The following is a 13,970-nucleotide window of genomic DNA, read 5'->3' on the forward strand; positions in this document are numbered from 1 at the left end:
TGCTTAGGGCTGGAGGAGAGAGGGGAGTGAGAGTGAGGCTGATGGGCATGGATTTTTTCTCTAGGGTGATGAAAACATTCGATAGCCTATAATGATGGTTGCTCAATTCTGTGAATATACTAAAAACCACTGACCTGTGTGTGCATTAAATGGATGAACTGTATGGCTGTCTGTGAAATATGTCTCCATAAACTGTTTTGTAAAAATGCTAATTGTGTTTGCATCTTGTGTGGGGGAGGGGGGTGGAGTGTTGCGTTAGGAGGGAGGAGTCAAGGACTTGCCTTGTCCTGGCGATTTGTTTCGTGCCGCAAAGCGTGATGACGATTATGGGCATTCCAGGGAGGCACTGAAGGCAGAGGGCTGCTGGCCACCCAGCCCTTGGACGAAGCGGCACATCAAGTCTCTACCTTCTTTGCCTCTGGGGCCAATGGCTGTTCCTCCATAGGCAATCCGTGGCCCAGGGGTGGCAGTGCTCATGCAGGGTGACTCATACCACTCTTCCTGCGTGCCTTTCCTAACTGGTGGTTTCTCCTGGGCTCTCATAAGCCCTCCGGTGACTCAAGGCAGAGAATGAGCTCTTTGGCCTGCCCACTTCTGGGGATGCCTAGTGCCGGGGAGGACTGTGAGAAGGGGAGGCTGCCGGGCTCAGCAGGGATTCAGCTGACGGAGAGAAGACTGTCAGAGAAGATGCTAAGTCTGCCTGGATGACAAAGCTGACCCCAGAGAGGCCGGATTGACCCTCCCCACCTTACTGCAAACAGAGGCAGAGACTGGAGCCAAGGTTGAGTGAGGCAGGGTCAATGGCCAAAAGGGGTCAGCGCTGCTGGGGCCTTCAGTTGGCAGGAGCCCTGTGCAAATCTCCACAGCCCTCCACCCACAGGAACCCAGGCTCGCCCAGGCTCATCTGCCTGACGCACAACGGCAGAGTGCATAGCACAGCACCCTAGCACAAGGCACCCAGAAAACACACTTGACATGTGTGCAATACAACCAAAGCACAAAGACACCCCAGGGCACACCCAAAGCCACAACGCGTGTCACCCAGGCACTTGCATCACACAACAAATGCACACAGACCGCAGACACACAGGACTGCACGTACAAACAGAACGGTGCCCTCCCCATTGCCGAGACATTACATGGCACAAGAAACAAACGGACCAACACAAGGGAAGGTCCCTGACAGTTTGTCCCTTGGCCGTCAGAGGCTGATCCGGAGCAACTAAGACGCCCTTTTCAATCCCCCAGTCTGGCTTGGGTGCCCTCCTCTCTGTCACCTCTCTCTGTCCCTCGTCTTCCTGCGACACGTCCACCAGGCTTCTCTAGCACGTGGTCTATTCCACCACACCAGGACTGTTGGCTAACTTGTTTGCTTTCTTCTCTTTCCTCTCCATTGCATATAAGGTTCTTTTCTTTTCTTTAGAGACAGAGTCTCAGAGTGCAGTGGAGCCATCTTGGCTCACTGCACCCTCCACGTCCCAGGTTCAACCAATTCTCCTGTCTCAGCCTCCAGAGTAGCTGGGACTACAGGCACCAGCCATCAAGCCCGGTGAATTTTTGTGTTTTTAGTAGAGATGGGGTTTCACCATATTGGTCAGGCTGGTCTCAAACTCCTTTACCTCAGGTGATCAACCCATCTCAGCCTCCCAAAGTGCTGGGATTACAGGCCTGAGCCACTGCGCCCAGCGCATGTAAGGTTCTTGAAGGTAGAGCCTGTGGTCTATGTATCTGAGTCTCTGGCACTTTGCAGTGTCTGGGGTATAGGACAGGGTTAATGTATAAGGAATAAATAAATGGATCCAGCTATCCATGTGTGTGTATACTTACAAGAGAAAATTTTCAACCTTCACCACTATCAAAGAAATGCAAATTAAAATGAGATGCAATTTTACACCTATTAAATTAGCACAAATTAAGAAATATAATTACCACACCCAGGACTGACACGGTCATGGTCTAAGCATGGCACCCATACGTTGCCGGTGGCAGTGTGTAAATTGGGTGCAGCCCGTTTGGAAAACAGTTTGATCGTATGTATCCAAAGTCATTAAAAGGCTCACAGCCTTTGGTGCAGTGATCGCACCCCGGGAATTTATTCAAAGGTAATTACCAAAAAGGAGGAGGACATTCGGTGACGGTGGTTGGAAGTGTCATTTGCCATCACCCAAGGCCCTGATTTCCGAACCCAAAATTAGGATATACACTGACGCATTGAACTTGAGAATGGCTGGGAAGAATAGCTGCAGAGAACTGGGGACAGGGGCTGACCATGACTGAATCGGGAAGGGCAAAGATAGGGAAGTACATTTTCTGAGGTCAGGGATCTGGCAGGCACTGTTCACTCCGGTATCCCCGGCTCCTCATGGAGTATCTGGTACACAGCAGGGTAGATACTGTTGAATTAAAAAAGAATGAATGGTTAAGCGATACGTACCTTAATATATTTAATCGTGATATATGTTTTTATTTATGTAGCTAGCACAGACATACATACACTCTGAATAGGATGCTCTGTGGCCATTAAAGGTCATTAATATGCAAATGTGTTTACGATACAATGTTGTAAAGAAATAATTTCTTATTCTGCATAAAAAGGATTTGTGTGAAGGGAAATGGAGGTGAAGCAAGGTCGAGTGACTTGATCGTGCCACACAGCCCTAAGTAGGGCAGCCCTGACCCAAACCCAGGCCTGTTGGGCTTAACCACTGGTCTTTGCTGTCTTCAGAACACCCTGAGTTATTTTAGCCTGAGGCCCTGAGCCCTAAGGCTCCTGGGTCCTGAAGTCCTGAGGTCCCGAGGTCCTGGGTCCTGAGATCCTGAGGTCTTGAGATCCTGGATCCTCAGATCCTGAGGTCCTGAGGTACTGGGTCCTGAGGTCCTGAGGTCTTGAGGTCCTAGATCCTGAGGTCCTGAGATCCTGAGATCCTGAGGTCTTGAGGTACTGGGTCCTGAGGTCCTGAGATCCTGAAGTCCTGGGTCCTGAGATCCTGAGGTCTTGAGGTCCTGGGTCCTCAGGTCCTGAGATCTTGAAGTCCTGAGACCCTGAGGTCTTGAGGTCCTGGCTCCTGGGTCCTGAGGTTCTGAAGTCCTGTGTTTTGAGGGTCCCATGTCCTGAGGTCCTGAGATCCTGAGATCCTTAGATCCTGTGGTCATGGGTCCTGAGTCCTGAGGTGAAAAGCACTGCTGGGGGGGTCTCCTGGAGAAGACATATTTTCCCATGAGGGTTCCCTTCTTTTGCGAATCCTTAATAATCTGGGCTCCTTTGTAGACTTAAATACCCCAGCTTTTCTTAATGATATATGCATTTCATTGTGATGGGTAAGGTACAGATTTACTTTTGAAAGGTTAATAAATTTGCTTTTTTTTCTTCAAGTGTGCATTGTCTCAGAGAAAAGATACTAAAAGGTTGACTACAATTTTGCAAGAGTCCAAGGGATTTTTTTGTTGGTATAATAAAACCCTTGCGGTGAAAATGTAGAGAATGCAGACTGAGTGTACTGAACCCAGGGGTGCAGGGGCCAGGGTTACAAGGAGGGAGCAGGAACGTCCCGAGGGGACCCTTCCATGCAGGGTGAGATAGTGGGGTCACACTACTCTGAGACCAAAAATAATAAGTCCTTATGTAAGCCTCCATAATTCTGGATGTTCAGGACCAAAAACAGGACTCCATTTTGTTCTGTATTTGAGATGCTGTTAATCTGAGCTTCTCCTGGCTGACTGTTCCTCTAGCCTGGAGTTCCGCAGGTGCTGGTGGGGAGAGTTGGAAAGGCACTCCCATTAGACCTGATTTTCTGTTTTCTGCTTCTGTCAGTGTCTCTGGGGGAGATTTACCTAAGGCTAGTGGGGCCTTGGACTTAAGAGAGTTTTGCTCCTGATTTGGGAAGAAAGCAGGACTCTCCCTTCTCCCTAAGCCCGCCCCATGACCGCAGAGTCTCACAGAGTTGTGGAGCAGAGGGTCCTGGGCACGTTGACTCCTGATACTGGGAGGTGTGAGTCATTCCCCGCCCCCTTGCTTGAATCAATCTCTTCTTTTAAAAATTTAAAGTATTAAAAAAATTTGGAAATAATTTTAGATTTACAGCAAGGTTTCAAAAATAATACTGAGTCCCTTTGTACCTTTACTCGGGTTCCCCAAATGTTACCATCTTCCATACTCACAATATCATGATCACGGCTAAGAACTTAGCATCAATATGAGAATCAAACTAATACTACAGGGCTTGTTTCTATTTGGCAAATTGTCTACATTGTGTTTCGTTGTCAAAGTTTTTTGTTTCCTTCGATCTGGGATAGTCCTCAGTCTATCATTTATGTCTTGGAAACTTTTGAAGACTACGGGCCAGCGGGTTTGCAGACCGTCTCCTCACTGTGGTTCGCCTGATGTTTGCTCACGATTACACTGAGGATTGCCTTTTTGCAAGAATCCTGCAGAAGTGATGCTGTGTCCTCAGCACAGCCTATCAGGAGACATGCGAAGTCAGTGCATCTTGGTTAAAGTGGTATACGCCCAGTTTTTACACTCGTCTGTACTCCTTCTTTTTTTCTCTTTGAGACAGGGTCTTGCTCTGTTGCCCAGGTTGGGGTGCAGTGGCGCAATTACCATCACCACGTGCTGCAGTCTTGACCTTCCAGGCTCAAGTGATCCTCCCACCTCAGCCTCCCAAGTAGCTGAGACTACAGGCACATGCCACCATGCCTGGCTAATTTTTTATTTTTTGTAGAGACGGGGTCACCCTAGGTTGCTTGAGCTGGTCTTGAACTCCTGGGCTCAAGTGATTTTCCCGCCTCAGTCTCCCAAAATGCTGGGATTACAGGTGTGAGCCACCCTGCCCGGCCTCTCCCTTTCTTTACTCGAGTCATCCCCCTTCACCTACTGGCACAGTGGAAACAACTGGTCAGAATAATTGGAACAATTCTTCTCACATCCAGCACTTCCTACCTAAAAGGCATTTTCACGTGTTACCTGATTTGAACTCACATCCTGGAGATAGCCCCATTTGCATGACCAGCTCATCCAATCTGTTCAGTTTACTGATAGAAATGCAAGCCTGTATTTGGAAGAAAAGAAGAAATAGTGTTTGTGTTTTCTCTGCAGGTTACAAACGTGCTGGGGCCTTCCCTGCACTGCTATGTCTTATTTAAGAACTTTCGGCCGGGCGCGGTGGCTCATGCCTGTAATCCCAGCACTTCGGGAGGCAGAGGCGGGTGGATCACGAGGTCAGGAGTTCAAGACCACCCTGGCCAAGATGGTGAAACTCTGTCTCTACTAAAAATACAAAAATTAGCTGGGCGTGGTGGCGGGCACCTGTAACCCCAGCTACTTGGGAGGCTGAGGCAGAGAATTGCTTCAACCCAGGAGGCAGAGGTTGCAGTGAGCCGAGACCGTGCCACTGCACCGCAGCCTGGGTGACAGAGCAAGACTCTATGTCAAAAAAAAAAAAAAAAAAAAAAAACCAAACAAACAGAAAACAAAAAACAAAAATAACTCTCAGCTCCCCTTGTTTATTCTCACTTTATAGTGTGTGGCACAGAGTCTCGGAAAGGTGGGGAAAGCTGCCTAAGTTCACACAGCCAGGACGTGGTCTGCTCCCAAGTCTATGTTTTTCCCTCATTCTCCAGGATCGGGTCTTGCTCAAAGTCACTGAGCGATTTCACTCTGCTGGGACACAAGCCCAAACTCCTGTGCAACCTCCCAAGAGAGCTGGGAACCGAGGAAATAATGATCATAACACGTATATAGCGCGTCATGATTGACAAGACTGTCCGTCTTTATGGCAAACCCCTGAGTCAGGTGTTGCTATCTTCATTTGGTAGAAGATGAAGCTGAGGGTAAGGGAGTTTGTGTGTCCTGCTCGAAGTCTCAGCCAGTTTGCGGCAGACCTGCAATTTTAACCCATGTTGTTCCACTCCAACCCCAATCCTTGACTATGTAAATGCCTCCTTTTTCTCCACCTGGATAGGAGAGTGCTGGTTCCCGGGCAGGGTGAGGGGTGCTGAGCCCATGAGGGAGGGGATACTCATCTTTTTTTTTGAGACAGTCTCGCTCTGTCGCCCAGGCTGGAGTGCAGTGGCGCGATCTCGGCTCACTGCAAGCTCCGCCTCCCGGGTTCACGCCATTCTCCTGCCTCAGCCTCCCGAGTAGCTGGGACTACAGGCGCCCACCATCACGCCTGGCTAATTTTTTTTGTATTTTTAGTAGAGACGGGGTTTCACTGTGTGAGCCAGGATGGTCTCGATCTCTTGACCTTGTGATCCACCCGCCTCAGCCTCCCAAAGTGCTGGGATTACAGGCGTGAGCCACCGCGCCCGGTCAGATGCTCATCTCTTTTAGAATAACCAAGATCTCTCTGGGTATTACCTATATCCACAGGTGGTGTCTTACAGGTGATTTGCATGCTTCGTAAAAACATAATTTATAGGAATGATAAAATTTTATGTGATGTATGAGACCCGTTAAATGTGTGAGGGAACCAGCAGGGTTCATGGATCCCTCTGCCGTCTCTGATTTGGCCAATCAGCAGTTGGCCCTTCAGGAAAGGCTGGTCTGAGCATTGTCCTGGGCCTGGTGTGATGGTCCCAGCCTCATGTGGATGAACCAGACAAAGTGCCAGGGATCTGGGGGAGGAGGGGAGACAAAAGGAAGACCCACAGAATCCCAAGGCCAGGGTGTGACTGAGTTGCAAACCCTGGGGCATTGTGGAAGGCTTCCTGGAGGCAGTGGCACTGCCGAGGACTCGTGACATTGGATGGGATTTAAGCAGAGGAAGGTTGGCGTTGCGTGGCCGTCCCAGTGATTGCAGGGGTGGGAATGGAATGTGGGTCTCCGGAGTGGAGAAAAGAAGGGAGCCTGGCATTCTGACAGTTCTTTCTTCTCAGGGAATTGAAGCCTTAGGCAGGGCTGGTCAGAAACTCTGCATACCCGGGACACAGGATTTGAAGGCAGGAATTCGGAAATCCTTGTCGTCCGTGGCTGGCCTGTGCCATGAGACATGCCCCTTGTCAGTGCCAGAGACCCCATATCTGACAGCAGGAGGAATGGGATTCTGGTTGAGGAAGAGGGAAGCAGAGGAGGCCTTGCGACTGCCTCCCGAGGCCTTGAGCATTGTGTTATGAGGAATACTCCGTTTGTAAAGGGAAGTGGGACACGGGTCTACGCCCACAGAAGGTGAACTGGGGTCATGTACCAGAATCTCTACAGGCAGATAATGGGACTAGCCGTTTCTCAGCCCTGCAGATAAAAGTTTATGGAATCTTTTGACAAAAGAGAGAGAGAGAGACAGAAGGACAAGCACCCTGTGACTCTCTCGCGGAAGCAGGAAGAGACAAGATCGTTGCCCTTCCAGCATGTTCTCTTGGTTTTCAGGCAAACTCTTTTAGGTCTGCCCTCCCTGTTCAGAAGCCTCAGCAGCACGCTGGAGCCCTTTCCTCCTGTGTCCCCGTATAGCCACTCATTTCCGACACTGCTCCCCAGTATATGCCACAGACCCTCAAACCTACATGTCCAGAATGAGCTCATCACCTTCACCTGAGCCTGTTCCTGTCCTGAGCTCTCAGCTCACAGGTGACCTCGCTGGCCCCTAAGCCCGAAACAGAGGCATTTTTCTGTCTCCTTTGTCCCTCACCCCCACATTCAATCACCAAGCCCTGCCCCTTTGCCCCCCCAAATCTCTGGAATTCCCCCACCCACTTTTCTATCCACCATCACTAGCAAAGACATCATGTCTTACCTTGTCCCTTGCATGGCTTAACCACCTCCTTATGAGGCCATGGTCACTCTGCTAGACAATCCTTCACACCGCCCAGCAGCAATCTTCCCCACTCACATCCGGCCCCCTGTCTCTCGCTTGCATAAAACTCTTCAGTTGTTCCCTGGTCAGCATCAAGTCCTAGGCCCTGGGCCCTGGGCCTGGCATTCAAGGCCTTTCAGACTTGGCTCTGCTGCTTTTTGCGGTATATTCTCCAGCAGTCATCCCCAGTTGCCTGTTCTGTGCCAATGTCACAGGTATTTGCCTGATAACCCCGTGTTGTTTCACTCCCTTTGGCTTTTCCAAGTGTAATTGACTCTCCCTAGACATGACATCCCAATATGTCTCTCTGGAAAACTCCTATTCATCCTTCAAAACCAACTCCTGTGACACCACCTCTCTGAAGGACACCCTGACTTGCTTCATACATAAGCATTCTGCCCTCTCTACCGTCTGTGCATTAGCACGTGTTGTACCTCACTGGGATTATCTGTTTGCACATCCGTTCCCACTGTAGTCTGTGATGTCCTTAAGGGCAGGGGCCAAATCTCTCTCTCTCTTTTCCTCTTTTTTTTTCTCCCTTCCCTCCTTTCTGTCCTTCCTCCCCTCCCTCCCTCTCTCTTCTCCCCCTCTTCTCTTTTTCTTCCTCCTCCTCCTCCAGTCTTAACCTTTCAGCCGTCAGCTCTTTCCTGAGTGCCAGCCGACATGCCAGCTCTGCTCTGAAGTTTGTGCATTCACACAGAGCTGTGTCCTTGACAAGGTCCTACATCAATAGATTCCACAGTCCCCTTGGGATGTGAACTGTAACTAGGAGTTATAGCCAGGCAATCTCACAGAAGAAGTGCCCTGAAGAAAGCAGAGTCGGGCGTTGCACCTAGAGCAACTGTCAGGTGCAGCGGGGTGGGGTGGAGGAGGTGTCTCCTAAAGAGGAACCATTTGGGCCTGAATGACAAGAGGGGTTTGGCTGTGCAAGGAAGCAAGACAGCGCTCAAGGGAGACAGAACTGCTTGCTCAAAGGCCTTGTGGTGGGAATGAGCTTGGTGCATGGAAAGAAAGAGTAGGCTGGTAAGGCCCAAGAGAAGTGAGCAGGGGAAGTAGATACAGCCTTGGGAGGTGGCCGGCAGCGGACTTTTATGCATTGGTACTGGAAGGGGGCGGGCAGTGGGCGGGATAAGGGCGTGATAGGGGCGTCTCTATAGGCGTGGCCGGGTAAGTTTTGATCTCTTCGGCTTGACGTCACCTGGCGCATGCTCGGTTGATCTGCATCGTCCCGGGCGCAGGCTGCATTTTCCCGCGCGCGGGAAAGTTGGTGAGGAAGAACCCGGAAGCAACATGGATTGTGCCTTCTTGTTCACCTTCCTCCATCTTGTCCTTTCTCCCTCACCCAAACAGTGAGGGCACAGGTCATTCCTAAATCCCTGCCTGTGTCTTGTGAGCCCTCAGTTAAATTGGGATCCCAGGACCAGAGCCACTAGCTATCCCGCCCTAAGGGGACGAGAAGGAGAGCCAGGCATGGCTGTCTGCAGTGTGCCTCTCTCGGATACTTCTTTGACCTGGTGGACAGCCCAGCGCCTAGCTGTCTGGCCGTGATCAAGGTGTCCCTCGCACGAAAACTTGTTTATTCTGACAAATGCCTTGGTGGTTGCTGTGTCCAGCGAATGCCCGCTTGACCATCGCTTTGAGCTGGGAGCTTGTGTTATACCCTGAGTCCCGGGAAAAACCTGCTGGGGCAGCCCCCGGTTCTTCCTTTCTTCTCTGCAGTTGGGGTTCTCTGTGTTCAGGGATTACCCAAACCACGGCTTTCTCTGGAGACCAGTGGCGGCAAAGCGTTCTCTTCTGCTCCTGCCAAGTCGTCCCCATTCAGCTCAAGGCCTGCGGCATTCCTTGGAGACTTCTGCTCACTGCTGTTGGAGGAAGATGCCGACTCAGGCCAGATTCCATCTTGGGGTGCGTGCCCTTGGGCTTCCTCCACCCCACACATTCCTTCTGCAGCTTTGTGCGTGGTTACTCCTGCCTGTCATTCAGGCTTTGGCTCAGACAAGAGAACTTTTTTGGTAGATGCATAGCTTTAAATTAAAAAAAAATTTTTTTTATTTTTTAAATGTAGTATTTTGGATTCAGGGGATACATGTGCATGTGCATCACATGGTATATTGTGTGATACTGAGGTTTTGGCTTCTATTGATCCTGCCACCCAAAGAGTGAACATAGTCCCCAGCAGGAAGTTTTTTAGCCCTTGCGCCCATCCCTCCCTCTCCCCTTCTGGAGCCTCCTGTATCTGTTGTTCCCATCTTTGTGTCATGTGTACTCAATGTTTAGCTCCCAATTATAAGTGAGAATTTGTGGGATTTGGTTTTCTGTTTCTGTGTTAATTTGCCTAGGATAATGGCCTCCAGCTGCATCCATGTTGCTGCAAAGGACATGAGTTCGTTCTTTTTCATGGCTGCATAGTATTCCATGATATATATGTATGACATTTTCTTTATCCAGTCCACTGTCAATGGACACCTGGGTTGATTCCACATCTTTGCTATTGTAATGAGTGCTGCAATGAATATCTGCATGAGATGAGGAGACCTTCCTGATTACCTTTTCTTTTTCCTTTTTTTTTTTTTTTGAGATGGACTCTCACTCTGTAGCCCAGGCTGGAGTGCAGTGGTACAATCTTGGCTCACTGCAACATCCACCTCCTGAGTTCAAGTGATTCTCCTGCCTCAGCCTCCAGAGTAGCTGGGATTACAGGCACACACCACCATACCTGGCTAATTTTTGTATTTTTAGTAGAGATGGGGTTTCACTATGTTGTCCAGCCTGGTTTTGAACTCCTGGCCTCAAGTGATCTGCCTGCCTCAGCCTCCCAAAGTGCTGGGATTATAGGCACCTGTCACCATGCCCGGCTAATTTTTATATTTTTAGTAGAGATAGGATTTCACCCTCTTGGGCAGGCTGGTTTTGAACTCCTGACCTCAAATGATCCTCCTGTCATGCGTGTCCGTGTGAAGAGACCACCAAACAGGCTTTGTGTGAGCAACATGGCTGTTTATTTTACCTGAGTGCAGGCGGGCTGAGTCCGAAAAGAGAGTCAGTGAAGGGAGATGAGGGTGGGGCCGTTTTATAGGATTTGGGAAGGTAAAGGAAAATTACAGTCAAAGAGGGGTTGTTCTCTGGCAGGCAGGAGTAGGGGTTACAAGGTGCTCAGTGGGGGAGCTTTTTGAGCCAGGATGAGCCAGGAAAAGGAATTTCACAAGATAATATCATTGCTTAAGGCAAGGACCGGCCATTTTCACTTCTTTAGTGGTGGAATGTCATCGGTTAAGGCGAGGCAGGGCATTTGCACTTCTTTTGTGATTCTTCAGTTACTTCAGGCCAGCTGTGCGTATACGTGCAAATCACAGGGGATGCGATGGCTTGGCTTGGGCTCAGAGGTCTGACACCTCCCACCTCGGCCATCCAAAGTGATGGGATTACAGGCGTGGGCCTTTTCTGAGTGGCACTCTCTATGCTCTTTATCCCCTTGCCTTGTGTTATTTTCCTCCCTGACTCTTCCATCCAAGCTTGGGGGATCCACCATTAAAATGCAGACTGCTTGAGGGCAGAGTCGTGTCTTCTGTTTACCGCTGTTACTTATCTCCAGGGCCCAGAACAGTGTCCAGCACATAGTAGTGCTCAGCAAACATTTTCTGAGTGAATGATGGTGCTTTTCCTTTTTTTCCCCCCTTTTTAGTGATTAATATGCATGGATTTCTCATCAAAGAGGAGATTGTGTGAAACCCACAGAGCGCTTGACTCTGGCGTGGCTCAGAACTCATTATCTTCCAGCAGCAAGTTGAGAGATTCTTGGACAGAGATTTAAACAAACGCTCAAGTTGCCGCTTTGACCTGACTAACCTTCCGGTGAGTTGAGAGTCATAAACCATTATTGTCTCTGCAGGCGGGGAGTACTGCGGGCGCCTCTTGGCACCTGGCGCCTCTGTCTGAATTAGTAGCTCATTCTCTCTATCTGATGCTGGGCCAGGAATGGGAGAGTTTACACTTCCCTGTGTGAGCCTGCTCTTGGCATCTTTAATGGTGTTCTGTGACCACAGAGACACACTCAGAATCAGAGAATCTGAAGGCATTTGTTGGTTTGGTTTTAGAGCCCAGAAAAACCAGTGAATGAAAAAGAGAGGCCCAGGATGGTGTGTGGGCCAACTGGGAGGGCCCAGACCATTGCCCAGGACCCGACTCCTCACCTGGTGTTTTCTCATTGCTCTGGGCTGGGAGCAATGATCCTGGCCCCACAAAACTCGGTTTGTGCCTCCCCAGTATGCCTGTAACAGGGCCAGGGCTATCTTTCCCCTGTTTTCACTGCCCCTCCCTTAGGTGGGCTAGTTGGATGGTGTAAGATGATTCCCCATTCTCAGAGTTTCTGTGCTCATCTCTGCCACTTGGCAGCTGTGGCTTTTCATGAAATTTATGCAGGAAATGTTTTTTTAGTCGTAGTCAAATACACAAAACATAAAATTGACAATATTAACCATTTTCTTTTTGAGATGGAGTTTTGCTCTTGTTGCCTAGGCTGAAGTGTAATGGGGCAATCTTGGCTCACTGCAACCTCCGCCTCCCGGGTTCAAGCGATTCTCCTGCCTTGGACTCTCAAGTAGTTGGGCTCACTGGCATGCGCCACCACACTTGGCTAATTTTTGTGTATTTTTAGTAGAAATAGGGTTTCACCATGTTGGCCAGGCTGGTATCAAACTCCTGACCTCAACTGATCTGCCCACCTTGGCCTCCCAAAGTGCCAGGATTACAGGCATAAGCCACTACGACCGGCCTCAAGATACATTTTCAATGGGATGTCAAACCTCTAGATTTCCCCAGTTGAAGAAGACCTTAGTGGGTTTAGGCACTCAGAAACTTCAGAGAAAATTCCTTCAGTTTCTTTTTGTGTGCTAGGAAGAACTTTCACACTTCCTGTGGGGCATGAGTTAACCAGGAGCTGTCTGGTGCTCCATGGTTGCCACTGGGCATGGTGCCCTGGCATTCAGAGAAGAAGGCATGAGGACTAGAAGAGTCAGGAGGGAAGGCAGGGTTCTCTTGGACCGGGGTTACCTGCAGGTGAGGGCTTTGAGCCCAGGAAAGCTCCTCTTGTGCCTCTGAGCTGCCTCTTACACCATCCAACTAGCCCACCTGAGGGAGGGGCAGTGAAAACAGGGAAAAGATAGCCCTGGCCCTGTTACAGGCATACTGGGGAGGCACAAACTGAGTTTTGTGGGACCAGGATCATGGCTCAGCCTAAAGCTGGGGCCAATTCACGTATCAGGATTTATCCACGTGGAATTAGCCCTTGACATTGCAGACCTGCCTCAGGCAAAGAAGATGAATGCCAGAGGACAGAGAGGGCCTTTTTTCCCTCCTGCATGTCTCAGTGGATAGAAAGGGCAAAGAGAAGAAAACCCTGGCCTGCTAACAGGTGGGCGAGATGGCAGGCAAGGCGGCTTCAGCCTCACAGGGAGGCCGGTCCTGCCCTGGGTTCAGTACTTTATTTGTTGTCAAGCGACTTCAGGTGCATTAGTGACTCCTTGATGTTAAATGCCTGCTAATTAGCAACAACTGCAATTTGCCTCGCTTGGGGGCATTGACACCTGGGCTGGGAGCTCTCTGTCCCGGGGGAGAGAGGAGGGCATTAGAGAAAGCCACAGGCCGGTGGGGGAACTGTGCCAAGAAATAGTGCCCTGGTGGCTGAGGTGTCCTGTACCATCAGGACTAGCACGGTGACGTTTCCAATTCCAGCTCTGACGTTTGCAAGCGGTGTGCACTTGGGGGAAGTGCCTTCTCTCTGAAACTGGTTATCATCTCTGATATAGGCCTTGTACCTCATAGAGCTGCTACAGCCTTAGATGAGATGATGCCTGCAGAGCTCGGCACAGAGCAGGCTTATTGAAACCCTCAATGGCTAGCTGAGCGCTGTGTTTGAGGAAGTTGTAAGAAAGTAGCAAATCTGGTGTTTCTCCTTCATGTCTATCCTGCCTCAGTTTCTCTTGGTGACCTTCTTTGAATGTACTGATGGCTGCCTCGGTGGCCAGTCTTTACCTTGGGGCCTTACCCCACTCTCGGTCTTGGTCCCACTAGTTTGAAGAATACTTGGCTGGGAAAAATACTTTTCTGATCATTAGGCCAAAGGTCCAGGGCACTAGGGAAGTCTGTGTGGCTCTTTTGGGGGTGGGGGCTGGGGGTGGAGAGGGT

The 13,970-nt window shown here is 49.9% G+C and overlaps 1 protein-coding gene across 4 annotated transcripts in view; it reads left to right on the forward strand.

The window, feature by feature from the left end:
• WSCD1 (WSC domain containing 1) overlaps positions 1 to 13,970 on the forward strand; it is a 248,354-nt gene that overhangs the window by 44,381 nt on the left and 190,003 nt on the right. For 2 of the 4 annotated variants that reach the window (XM_005582657.5, XM_045375513.3), the window contains one exon: positions 11,470 to 11,639. The exons of 1 other annotated variant lie outside the window; for it this stretch is intronic. The gene's annotated coding sequence lies outside the window, so the exon portion shown is untranslated. Of the gene's footprint in view, positions 1 to 9,084; positions 9,693 to 11,469; positions 11,640 to 13,970 lie in introns of those variants that run through there. One more of the 4 variants, XM_074018380.1, reaches the window with a different exon arrangement.

This window comes from Macaca fascicularis, chromosome 16, assembly GCF_037993035.2.
Source record: "Macaca fascicularis isolate 582-1 chromosome 16, T2T-MFA8v1.1".
In the NCBI taxonomy this organism is placed as follows: Eukaryota; Metazoa; Chordata; class Mammalia; order Primates; family Cercopithecidae; genus Macaca; species Macaca fascicularis.